The following is a 13,369-nucleotide window of genomic DNA, read 5'->3' as shown; positions in this document are numbered from 1 at the left end:
CACGCTCAACCGCTGAGACAGGCCCAGCCGGGCGTTTGATGTTTCTCACTCTCTCTCCCTCTCCTTTCCTCTCTCTAAAATCAATAAAGATATATAAAAAAAAAAAGGAATGAGGCTCTGACACCTGCTACCACATGGATGAACCTTAAACACTGTGCTCAATGAAAAAAGCCAGTCACAAGACACATGCTGAGACACCCCTAGAGTGGTCAGACTCATGGAGACAGAATGCAGGTGGTGGCTACAAGAAAACGGGGGGTGGGGATGGAGAGTGAGTGAGCGATGGGGCAGAGCTTCAGCTGGGAGGATGAGAACATTATGGGTGGGTGGGGTGATGGCTGCACAGCAGGGCGAGTGGACTTACTGCCACTGGGCTGTCATCACCAAAACACTAGCTCAGGGAGCTTATGAACGTTCCAATGGGCTCTGGGAGAGACCAAGGAGGGTGGAGAAAAGGCAATTTTCAAAGCATAATGATGGAAACTGGTCCGGAGATGAAAGGAAACAGTATTCAGGTTAAAAGAGCACCCAGGGTTCTGGACAAGATGAGTAAAACCAAACCAACACCTACAAACATCCTATGGAAACTACGGAACACAAAAGAGAAAAGGAAACTCTGGAAACCTAAGTGCCCGCACAGTGTAAATTACCTACTGGACTCCAGCAGCAGGAACTACACACCGACCTCCACCTGCCTCAGCAGACAGCAGGTGGCACCATCTCTCCAAAGGGTGAAGGAAGACTAATCCCCTCAATCAGCTCAAATGTGAGGCAAAGACTCAGGAGTTCGCCATATGTACCCCTTTCACAGGAGACGCGGGAAGATGCTCTGCAGCAAGAACATAACCCCAGAGGAAGAACAGGACACGGAAGGGGGAAACAGTGGTCACTCTAAAACAGTGTTTATATTTAAAAGAGAACGTGAGGCTTCCTGTCTCACATTTATCAACATTCCTCCCAAAAGCCTCAATTAGAATGGCAGTAGTTTCCACCCACCTGGCCAGACACCGAGGGATGAGGGATGAGGGTGAGGGGGGTCAGCCGTGGAGAAGCTGATGGGGAGGAACCGAGTCTAGACTGAGACCAGTAACAATTTCTCATTTATAAATATTTTTCCTGGTAAAACATCTTAAGGTAACAAATGTAACATAATCCTTTAAAAAGGAAAGAAAACAGGGAAGCGCGCCAAGTGAAGCATGAAAACAGGGGCGCCGGCGCAGAAGTTAGCAGCTCAGGGTGGTCAGCATCTTCCCAGGGGAGCAGAAAGGGGTGGGAGTCAGCACCACTTTCTATCACAGAACAGATATAACACGACCAACGAACAGGATAGTCAGTGGCTGGGAGGCTGGGCAGCCCCTACAGCGCCACAGGGACTGGACGCGGGTCTCCCTGTGAAGGCAGGGGCACTGCTCCCAGCGGAGGGGAAAGGTTACCTGAACAAGAGGCGACACACTCACTAGCAGCAGGCCTGCTTCAACATCTGGACACAGAACAGTAAACAAAGCACATTCCTTATTCTTGTGAAGTTAATACTCTCGAAGGGAGACAGAGATTTAAAAAGACAGGAGCTCGGCTGGGCGTGGCTCAGGGGTTGAGCATCGACCTAGGATCCAGCAGATTGCGGTTCGATTCCCGGTCAGGGCACATGCCCGGGTTGCGGGCTCGATCCCCAGTAGGGGGCGTGCAGGAGGCAGCTGATCAATGACTCATCTCATCATTGATGTTTCTACCTCTCTCCCACTCCCTTCCTCTCTCTGAAATCAATAAAGACACAGATAGAAAAATAAAATAAAAATGAAAAGACAGGAGAAAGGTACGGGGTGGGGAGGGTTGGGAGGAACGACCCTCCTAAATGGGACACCCAGCTGCAGCCCACTCTGTTCGCTCTGTGAAGCACTGAACCACTGAGCACTGAGTCGCCCTGGACAGTGTTCCAGCGCAGCGCTGTGGAACACCGTCTGGTGGTGCCTCAGAAAGTTAAACGTGGAGCTGCCGTGTTACTCAGCAATTCCGCTCCTACGTACAGCCCATGAGAACTGAAAACATCTGTCCACACACAAGCTTGCACAAGACCTTCACGGCAGCGTTCCTCATAAAAGCAAAGACAGCCTAATGTCCAACACCTGATAAAGGGGCACGAGAAGCACAGTCCACCCCACAAGTCCTAGGCAGTCACAGAAAGGAGCAGAGCACGGACGCACCCCAGCTAGGAAGCAGCCTGGGGCGTGATGCTCAGGGAAGAGGCCGGGACTGCACGATTCTGTTTACACGGAATGTTCCCAGCAAGCAGGTCCAGAGACAGAGGTCAGTGGTGGCCGACAGGGGCTAGGGGTGAGGGGAATGGGATGTGCTCATAGGCATGGAGCTAAGGAAGAGGGCAGTGGGGTATGCTCACAGGCATGGGGCTCAGAGCAAGGGGAAGGGGATGTGCTCACAGGCATGGGGCTCAGAGAGAGGGGAACGGGGTGTGCTCATAGGCACAGGGCTTCTTCCCCGGATGATGAAATATTCAGGAACTAGTGGTGATGCTTGTGCAACACTGAGAATATACTAAAAATCACTGAATTATACACTTTAAAATGGTTATGGTGAATTTTATGTCAGTGAGTTTTACCTCAGGGTTTTTTAAAAAATTGTTTTTATTAATTTCTGAGAGAGGAATGGAGAGGAAGAGAAAGAAACATCAATGATGAGAGAGTCATTGATCGGCTGCCTCCTGCATGCCCCCAACTGGGGATCGAGCCTACAACCCGGGCATGTGGCCTGACCGGGAATCGAACCATGACCTCCTGGTTCATAGGTCAATGCTCAACTGCTGAGCCACGCTGACCGGGTTACCTTAGTTTTTAAGTATCTACTCTCATTGAATGGGAAGGTATTAAACATGAATCCACATTGCTCATGTGTCTGTGAAATATCTCCCTTTCCCTCTGAAACATGCTCCGAACATAATGACAATTTCCTACAACATCAGGGCCACCTGCCACAGAGACAGGGACTCAGGGTCTAGGGAGGAACTGGCCTGGAGTCACACCGTGCAGCCAGGCAGCCAGCAGGCCCAGCCAGAGAGGCTCAGTCCTGGCCCCGAACACAGAGCCATGCTTAGCAGCAAGGTGCCTTCAGAGACCAGTGGCAAGAGGCCTGCAGAGCCCAGAGGACAGCGCCTGCCGACACTAATGGGGGTCCTGACCTTCCCTCAGCTCCTGGAGCCTTCCGTTAAGGGCAACCAGGCCTTCAAGAAAACTTACTATGAGAGTCAAGAACTTAACTCAAAGGAACACGGGATGCGGATGTGAGAGGAGCCCCAGGAACCACCACCTGAGGCTGCGGCACACTCCTCAGGCCCATGGCCTACGTGTGACTACACGCCTGCAGCTAGGGTGGGGAATCGGGGGCTGGGCTGGGGCAGTGGGGGGACTGCCACACTACTAATTCTGAGGCACAGAAATGTATTATCTAATTAAAGTTTTTCTTTAGATTTTTAAAAGGCAGATCACAAAAACGTAATAGCACTCCCCCGGTGCTAGGGTAAAAAGGCGGCAACCAGATATTGCTCCTGCCCCACAGTCTTGCTGAAAGGAGGAAGAGGTGAGGAAGGAAGGAGGGAGGGAAAACGGAGGCAAGAAAAGGAGGGAGTGGGAAGAAAGAATCGTAGGAAAGAGAAGAAACGGTAGAGATTATGCTGACGAAGTATTCACGTAATAAGAGTTCCAAACAGAAAGAGAAAATTATGACGCCTGAACAGACACTTCTCCAGAGCGGACCTAACAGGTGGGGAACAGATGTATGAAAAGATGCTCACCGTCACTCATCATCAGAGATGCAAATCAACCCGCGGTGAGATATCCCCTCACGCCTGTCAGAATGGCTACCATCAATAAATCAACAAGCAAGTGCTGATGCTGTGGAAAATAGGGAACCCTCGAGCACTGCTGCTGGGAATGCAGACTGGTACAGTCACTGTGGAAAGCAGTATGTAGTTTCCTCAAAAAATGTAAAATAGGAACTGCCTTATGAACCAGCGATTCCACTTCTGTGTATTTAGCCAAAGAAACCCAAACCACTAATTTAAGAAGATACATCTAGCCCTGGCCAGGTAGCTCCGCTGTTTTTAACACCGTCCTGATACGCCAACATTGCAGGTTCAATCCCTGTTAGGGCACATACAAGAATCAACCCACGAATGCATAAATAAATGGAACAACAAACTGATGTCTCTCTCTCTGCCCCCCACCTTCGCCTTTCTCTAAAAAAACAATTAAAAAAAAGGAGAGAGATGTACCCCTATGTTCACTGCAGCATTATTCACAACAGCCAAAACACAGAAACAACCTAAGTATCCTTCAATGGACGACTGGATAAAAAAGCTGTGTTACAGCCTGGCCAGCATGCCTGAGGGTTGAGCACTGACCTATGACCCAGGAGATCCCAGTTCGATTTCCGGTGAGGGCACATGCCCGGGTTGCGGGCTCCATCCCCAGATGAGGGGCGTGCAGGAGGTGGCTGATCACTGACTCCTTCATCATGAATGTCTCTCCCCGCCTCCCTTCCCCTCTCTGAAGTCGATATATATGTGTGTATACGTGTGTGTACTTTAAAGCTGTGGTTCACGTAACGGAACGTCACTCAGCAGTGAAAAAGGATGGGATTCTGCCGTCTGCAAAAACATGAGTGGACCCAGAGGGCACTATGGTAGGGGAAGTCCATCAGACACAGAAATACAAACGCCTGCTATTTCACTTGTAAGTGGACCTAAAACACAAGACATAGAATAAACAAAATGAAACAGAAACAGACGCACAGATACAGAGAACAGGCAAATGGTTCCAAAGGGAAGGGGAAGGGCGAGATGGGGAAAAAAAACACTTAGGGGCCATCACAGACACCGCTCCCCCAACATCTCTTGTTTCCCAAACTACAGGCTTACCAGTTTAGTGCCAGATCCTTCCTGCCCAAGCCTGTCTACTGCTCTTCCCACCCACTCTCTCATGCCGGCCAGCACCTTCCTCCAGGACAAACACCAGTCTCCTCAGGGCCGGCTTCTCAACCAGCAAAAGGGCGGTCAGCAGTTCTGTGTTGAGGGCATCGGAACCAGACGAAGGCCTCACTCCAGACTGCGGGCCCTGCTCCAGAGCTACGATTTGGTAGGTCAAGAGTAGGCCTGAGAATCTGCATTTCTCACAAGTTCCCAGGTGAACCAGACTTTGAGAACCACTGTGCTCTAGGTTATGGTGCAGAAACAAGCCCCAAAGCAACCACTTGCTACCAGGCTCAACCCAAAGGTGTCAGTCCTGCTCAGAGCACATGTGCGCTTCTGCAATTAGGGACAGAAACAGAGGGTGACTGATACAGCACGTCTCTCACAGCTTCCAGACACGACGTCCCCCTCCACTGCTCAAAACAAATCATGTGACCACACCAAACATCAAGGGGCAATCCCAGATCTCAAAGCAGGGACAACTGGAAAGATTCCAACCCAAAGACACAGACGGTGCCCACAGACTGGCCTCCTGCACCCCCTCTTCACTCAAGTACCATCTCTACCAATGACTGGAAATGGGCTTTCCAGAGCCGAGAGATGCACGTGGCTCACACTCACTGTCTCTCTCTCTCTCTCTCACACACACACACTCATACACACACACACATACCCTGCAAAGACCTCCCACTGCTCTTAGGAGGAAAATCCTAATTCAGCCTTGAAGAACCTGCCCCCACCTCTGCAGCCGGTCTGCACAGTTCCCCTCACCCTCTGCTCTAGCTATGTCTTTTCACTCCCACCCCAGGGTCTCTGCACAGGCTGCTCCCTCGTGGGGAAAGCTCACGCCCTTGGGCTGCCAAGCACTCTCCTGCTCCATCCAGCACTGACCTATCTCCAGTTAGCACAGTCACCTGGCAGAACTTACTAGATGCCCCATCTTTCCTTCCTGGCTTTCTTTTGTTCTGCAGAGTTCTAAATACACGTATCGGTACATGGACTCGGTAGAGCCCCATGCATCGACCCAAGCCAGTTGGGATCCAGCCACACACTCACCACTCCCTCCTCGCAGACCCAGATGGTGCATCATTTCATTGGTCAAGATCTGTATGCATCTCTAAAAGGGACAAATCCTTTTCTTAAACACAACAAAACCACTACGGCAGCCAAAAAGATTAGAATTCCTTAATGGCCAATCTAGTAAGTTCCGTTTTTTAACTGCCTGAAATCACAAGGGGGTGTTTAGCCGTGTCAACTGGCCTGTGTTGGGTGCAGAGCAGTGAGCAGACACGGCTCTCATCTCTCACCCACAGCCCCTCTTTTTCCCTATTGATGAAACCGGGAGACTGGCCTTCTGGTTCCCATGCTCTGAGTTCTGCTAATGGCAATTTATTTTTATTTTTGTCTTTATTGATTTCAAAGAGAGGAAGGGAGGGGGAGAGAGAGAAATATCAAGGATGAGAGTCAATGATCGGCTGCCTCCTGCACGCCCCCTGCTGGGGATTGAGCCAGCAACCTGGGCATGTGCCCTGACCAGGAATCAAACCACGATCTCCTGAGTCCTAGGTCGATGCTCAACCGCTGAGCCACGCTGGCCAAGCCTGCTAATGGCAATTCTGCAGTGGCTTAACGTGCTCCTCTCTCCCCTGTATTTCCTGTAAACGGGTTGTTGGCAATAAAGATTCAGGTTCAATTACTTGGCAAGACTGTTTCACAGTTTTTGAAAAAGGTGGTATTGTGCCCACTGGCTCTTCCCTGCATTGTCCCCCCAGTTAGTTCTGTACACTCCATGGGACAAGGACACAGGCCTGCTCATCACTAGCACACAGCTGATGGTCAGTGAGCGAAGGGACGATGGGTGAGCACACGGCCCTGCTCCCAGAAACACAATGGCCACCTCCTATTCCAGGACAGTCAGTCTCAGTTAAAACGTCCCCAAGAGGCAGAATGAGTCCCCAGAGTGCAGATCGGAGGCCCAGCCGGAAGGAGCTCTAGTCGCTCACAGCCCAGCGACTCTGGGATTTGGTCTCCTGCCATGAGGACTCAATGCAGGAGGTGAGGGAGATTTGCAGCTCAGAGCCATTGAAGGAGCAGCTCTGCACAGATGGCACCTTGACTTCAAATCTTTTGGGAGAAGTAACACAGGAGCCTCTTCTTTCTAACATAGCTTTTAATTTAAATATATGTGTGTATGTAGGTCCATATGTATATTATTGATTTGAGATAGAGAGGAAGACAGAAACATCAATCGGCTGCCTCCTGCACGCCCCCCCACTGGGGATGGAGGCTGCAACCCAGGCATGTGCCCCACCAGGAATCGAATCAGCAACCTCCTGGTGGGTGGGATGGCACTCAACCAACTGAGCCAAACCGGCCGGGCTAACGTATCTTTTAACTTAAAAAAAATCTAGGAGTTCACATATTTATGAAATAAAAATCTTTAGAAAAAGAGAAGACTCAAAAACTATCTCCACTTGCTAACTGAGTGCCTCTGGGCACTGCCTGAGCCCAGAAGACGAGTCAACAGGCCCTCCCCTTGAAACACTCGTGACTTGGAGAGGGAGGCAAGAGTCTGCACACATGCCGCCGACCCCGGGCCCAACACTCACAGGGAGACCAGGCTGGGCTGTGACAGGAGCATAGCACTGGCCACAGGACAACTCAGGAAGCAGCTGCCACACATGCACAACCTGGGACAGAGCACAACAATGGTTCTCAGGGAAGAAGCTAGACAGTGCGAGGGACGGGACCACACACCACGCTCTCGACCTCGGGCTTCCTCGCCTGGAAGAAAGCACAGCACTGCCCAGCCTACAAGTGAGAGCAGAGCTTCTCTTTGGAAAGAACAGAAGTGGATGAGAAGCTGGGCCCACCTTCCCTTTCTACTGGTCCAAAGTGAGGTGACAGAGATGCCCTGTCCTCCCATCCTGCAGACTGCGAACCCCAGGATCCCCGGGCCCACTCCCCCTCATTCTGAACCCCACACTAACCGCAGCCCATTGCCACTGCCCCGCTCTTGCATCTGCCCACTCCTCCTACCCACACCCTGTGCTGGGGAAGGCCAACATTCGCTAGCACTGGCCCATGAGCCCCCCGACCTCTGTCACCAGCCCATGGTGAGAGGACACCTTTCTAACCTCACACCAGGGCAAGCATGCTCACGCTACTCCCTGCCACCCACACCCCATCTGGGACACATTACACACTAGAGATGGCACAAGAGGCTGAGGGAGGGTCCCTTTGTTCAGTGGCTGAATGACTGACAGCCCCTCAGGCACCGCTCCAGCACGGAGGTGTGACAATTATCAAGCCAAAAGAAAACACTCCCCACCCCCGCAGACTGCTCCGTGCAGCCAGGACTGCAAGTAAGCAGTACACAAGCACCGAGGAAGGTGCCACGGGAAAGGGCCCAGGTGGAGGGCAAGTGCTAGCAGGAGCAGGTGGGCAGGGAAGCCACCTGAGAAGGGGAAGGTGGGGCACAGCTGGAAAGGCAGGCAAGGAGCAACCGTGCAGTGTCCAGAGGAGATTCCAGACAGAGGAGCAAATGCAGCAGGCCAGGGCCAGAGTGGCTGGAGCACAGTGTGCCTGAACAGTGCCAACAGGAGGCTGATGACCCCCCCCACACACCTCCTGAAGCAGACAGGGAGTCAGGGTGGCTTTTCTAGGAGTGGCGTCCAGCTGAGAGTGAATGAGAAGGAATTAACAGGAAAAGCCAGCCCTGCCCACACATGCAACCCGTTGTGGGGTAGGGGGGCAAACTGACCATGTGAAGGCCCAGGATTTGAAAAGCATGGGAGCCAGAGACAGGCTGGGAGGCCAGGAGAAGGCAAAGGAATAAATGCAGTGAGAGACTGGTCTTGAAACCCAAAGGGCAGTGGAAACCCCTGAAGAGTCGGCCTCACATGATCACACATGCATTTTACTTTATTTACTTTTAATCCTCACCTGAGTATTTTTTCCATTGCTTTTTTAGAGAGAGTGGAAGGGAGAGAGAGAAAGAAACATTGAGGTGAGAAACACACATCGATTTGTCGCCTCCCACACACGTCCCCACTGGGGTCTGGGATGGAACCTGCAAATGAGGCACGTGCCCTTGGCTGGAATTGAACCCAGGACTCGTCAGTCTGCAGGCCAATGCTCTAACCACAGAGACGAACCGGCTAGGGCCACATGTGTATTTTAGAAAGACCAGGAAGGTGCACAGAGCTGACTGAGAATAGTAAAACTGGAGTTAGAAACACGCTGACATGACAGCCTCCGAAACCAAGCAGCAAAAACACACGTGAAAAACTAGTCAACACTCAAAAACACTGACATAAAGATACAATTTAACAGCACAACAAACTGAATTCACATCATCAGTTCTTTAGATGACAACCCAATCCACACAAAAATCGAGGTCCCAACTCCATAGGACAAAACACTCTCTACACAGCCGCTTGCAAAGGCCAGCACTCAGTTCAAACAACACTTGCCAATTCCCATCCTTGTATATCCTTGTATATTCCGTTGAAACCATTAAGTGTTACTGAAAGCAAGGTGCTTTGAAAACTCACCACTGGCCATTTGCTTTTTGGAAGGCAGACTAGAGAACAGCACTGATTTGAAGTCTGTCTTGATTGTTTTTAACTAGCAAACCAAATTCATCAAATCAATCAGTTCTTTCAAAAGCTACACTGCAACCAGTAGGCAAAGGAAAAATGCTAATGAGTCCCTGGGGTAACAGACTTAAGCCTTTTTCCCCCCAAAGTGCTTACTGTAAATAGCCATTCCTGAAAAAGAAATTAACAAATCATGCAAAGACAATATGCAAACTATAAGCCTAATCCTCTAGAACTTCCGGGTCACCTCTTGCTTTTGTATTTTGTAGACTTTATGTTCTTTTTACCCGGCCCAGGGATAGAGACATCACTGCTTGCTTCATTTTTTTTTTTTTTAATATATTCTTATTTATTTCAGAAAGGAAGGGGGGGAGAGAGAGAAACATCAATGATGAGAGTCATTGATCGGCTGCCTCCTGCACGCCCCCTACTGGAGATTGGGCCTGCAACCTGGGCATGTGCCCTGACAGGGAATCGAACCGGGACCTCCTGGAGCACAGGTTGATGCTCAACCACTGAGCCACGGCGCCCAGGTTGCTTCCTTCCTCTTAGAGGCAGTTACAGGTCTGCCTATTGTTGCACTTACATGTTTTGTAATTAATTTTTATTTCACATTGGAGTTAGTTACAATGAGAGAAGGAAAAAGAAAGAAAAGAGGGCTGCCTGGCAAACTGGGTGTTGGCTCCCTGATTGAAGTGGGTGACCTCAGGTCAGCCCCTTACTTTCCAGGCTGGGCTTCTTCCAGAGGGTCCCTTCCTGCTCCAACATGACTTAGGAAAGAGAGAGGCAAACAGGCCAGATGCTGGCATTAAACTGGGTTGTTTGTTTATGCTAAGTTCTAGGCCCGCTGATTCTGCACTTGCTGAGTGCCTGCCATGAGGGGGCACCAGCAGAGGCTGTGAGAACCCTCCTACCGCCAAGAGCTCAGCCTACAGGGGAGAAAGGTCACCGACAGCCATTAAAAGGGCAAGTACTCTGTACTCAAAAAGGGAGGACAAGCCGTGGTCCACACCCAACAGCAGCCTACACAAAGGCCTGGAGCCAGGACAGGGCACCAAATGCGTGAACAAGGACCCACTTACTGGAGTCAGACAAGAGGAAGGAGTGAGGCTCAGACCACGAAGAAGCTTACCCAAGCAGTCCACCACATAGAACACCAACGGCCCAGCACACCACATATCTGAGTTTATATAAAGCCTGTGTCTTCAGTTCCTGCTGACTAAAGTGTTTCCTTAGACAGATCGTTTGTCCAGATTAAAAAGGACAGGGAACATAAATCTGGGTGATGAACTTCAGCATCGCTTTTAGCACCTTTTACACGTGCCTGTACAAGGACCCTGTATCTCACGTCGCACATGTTTTATCAGTGTTTTCTGTCTTCTCACCCGCACTTCTTAGTAAATCTGATTCCACCTACTCTTACATGGTTTACACTGAAGCATCAAACCATAAAAGAGGAAGTAGCTAATTAGTTTTAGTTTACATTCTGCGATAGGAGTAAACCTTTCAAGGCCCGACTCCTAGTAAGAAGCGAGGATGTGGACTAGGTGGAAGGCTGGACCCACTTGAAGCCCAGCCGCAGGGCCTGACCCTGCGGTTCTGACCCTCTCTTTCATTGGCTTCCCCACTTACACCGGCACCGTTTAACAGCCCCAGCCTTGTGTAAATCAGCTGCATTAAAAAAAAAAAAAAAAAAGCAAGCCTGGTGGCCACACCTGGTAGCTGTTCACCTTGTTTCCTTCTGTAAGTCTCCCCGAATTTCGGGCTGTGTTAGTTCGCACCTCCACGTGACCCTATCATACATGTGCACACAGAGGAAACTGCCCGTCCTTTGGAACTGAAGTTACTTAGCCGGCAGCCTGACACGGGGCCGTCCTGGGCTGGACTCAGCGGCCAGCGGCGGGAGGCGGCGGGGGGCTCCGCACAAAGCTCCCACACACCCGGCGACCATGCGGCGCGCCCTCCCGGGCCAGCCGCGGCCCAGCCCCGCGGAGAAAAATGGAAGAGCAGAAAAGGAAATGACTCAAAGCCGTCGTGCTTCGGGCGTGAGTCCTCCTTCCAGCGGCGGTTGAGATTTGAACCACGCGGGCGTGGGGCGCGGGCGGCGCGGGCGCCGGGGCAGGGCCGCCGGGCTCGGGCTCGCGTCCTCCGCGCTGCCGTTTGGAGTTGTGGTTTTTTCAATTGTGTTGCTCTCCCCGCATTTAAATATGTAACTGGGCCATTTAAATCGTTTAGGGAAATGCGCGGAGTTAAAGTCCCAGCTGCATCAATGGGATGGCTTATTTTCCATCTTGATAACCTCGTTTTAAAAATACATAAAAGGGGCTCAACGTAACCGGCGCGCTGACGGAGGTGTTTAAGTTGGCTCGAGCTCTGGGACCTGCGGCCGGGTGTTTAACTCATTGAGAAGTCGAGGCCCGGGGCCCGCGCGGGCTGTCAGGGAACTTCCCCGGCTCCCAAGCCCCGCTCCCGCCGCTCCGGTCCCCGCTCGAGGCCCGGGAGCCCCGGGCGCCGGCTCCCGCCCGCCGACGGCCCTGCCCTACCGTGTGCGCCCCAATGTCAGCCCCGCGACCGTCGCGTCCCGGGCGCAGGGAGGGCGGGCCGAGGCCGCCGGCGCCCGGCGTTTGTTAAATGCCCAGACCCGAGCCGCCCCTGGCGGGGGCCGCGCCGGCGAGCGGACCGCACCGGGCGCGTTTCTGCGCGTCCCGAGGCCCCGGAGAGGCCGGGGCGCCGGGGCGGCGGCGCGCGCCCACCGTCCGGCGAGGCCCCCGCGCGGCCCCCGCCTCCACCTGCCAAGGCCCGGGCCGCGTCCCCGCGCCCGCGCTGACCAACGGCCGGCGCCCGCCACTGTCACCCGGGAACCCGCGCCACACAAAAAGCGCCTCCCGCCGCCCGGCGCGCCCCTCCCACCGCCCGGCCCCGGCCCCGGCCCCGGCCCCGTCCGCGCCTCACAAAGCCCGGCGGCCCGCCCGGCGCCGCCGCGAACAAAGGCCGCCGGCCCGCGGGCCGGCACAGGTGCAGCCGCCGCGGAGGCCCAACATGGCCGCGCCCGCCCGCCGCCCGGTACCGCCGCCCGCCCGCGCCCCCGGCCCGTCCCCGCCCTCAGGCCGCGGCGCCCAGTGACCTGTTGTGCGTCGCATCCTCGGCGGCGGCCGCTCTCGGGCGCGGCGCTCGGCTCCGGCGGCGGCGGGGAGGGGGCCGCGGCGCGGGGAGGGCGGGCCGGGCGAGGGGAGGGGGCGGCGGGCGCGGCCGGCCAGGCCCAGGCTCTCCGCGCGCGGCGCCGACCCCGCCCCCGCGCCTCCCGCCCGCCGCCGCCGCCGCCGGGCCGCCGCCGCCGCAGAAGCCGCGGGAAAGTGCGCGCCGCTGATTGGCTGCCGCGCTCGCGGGCCGCGGCCCGGCCGTTCAAATCCGCGCCGGGCGAGCGGGCGGGGCGGGGCGGGGCGGCCGCCGCGGGCCGGCGCCGGGGCCGGGGGCCGGGGGGCCGGGGCCGCGGGACCCCGCGAGCCGCCTGGGAGCAGCGCCCACGCGCGTCCCGCTCCCGCTGCTCGGCCGGGCGCGCGCCAGGCAGCGGCCGAACCGAAAGCTCGGGCCGGAGGCTGAGGCAGGAGCGAGCGGCGCGCGCTGACGTCACGGCCGCGCGTCCAATCCGCGCCGCCGGCCGCCCGCGAGCCCCGCCCCGCGGCCCGGGACGTGGGCCCGCGGCGCCCTCGCTCCCGCCCGCCCCGCGCCCTGCGCTACCCGGCGCCACGCGCGGGAGGCGCGCAGGGCCGCGGGGCGGGGGGCGCTGCCC

At 54.6% G+C, this 13,369-nt stretch overlaps 1 protein-coding gene across 6 annotated transcripts in view; it reads right to left on the bottom strand.

Annotated features, from left to right (window-relative positions):
• The window catches only part of NSD2 (nuclear receptor binding SET domain protein 2), a 61,693-nt gene extending 48,902 nt beyond the window's left edge, over window positions 1-12,791 (bottom strand). For 5 of the 6 annotated variants that reach the window (XR_013997784.1, XM_081122739.1, XM_081122743.1 and 2 more), the window contains exon 1: window positions 12,704-12,791. The gene's annotated coding sequence lies outside the window, so the exon portion shown is untranslated. Of the gene's footprint in view, window positions 1-11,309; window positions 11,424-12,703 lie in introns of those variants that run through there. The other variant, XM_081122740.1, reaches the window with a different exon arrangement.
• Window positions 12,792-13,369: the final 578 nt, after the last annotated feature.

This window comes from Miniopterus schreibersii (assembly GCF_964146895.1).
Source record: "Miniopterus schreibersii genome assembly, chromosome: 1".
Taxonomy (NCBI): Eukaryota; Metazoa; Chordata; class Mammalia; order Chiroptera; family Miniopteridae; genus Miniopterus; species Miniopterus schreibersii.
Note: the sequence above shows the minus strand (reverse complement) of the source record. Positions and strands in the feature narration are given on the sequence as shown.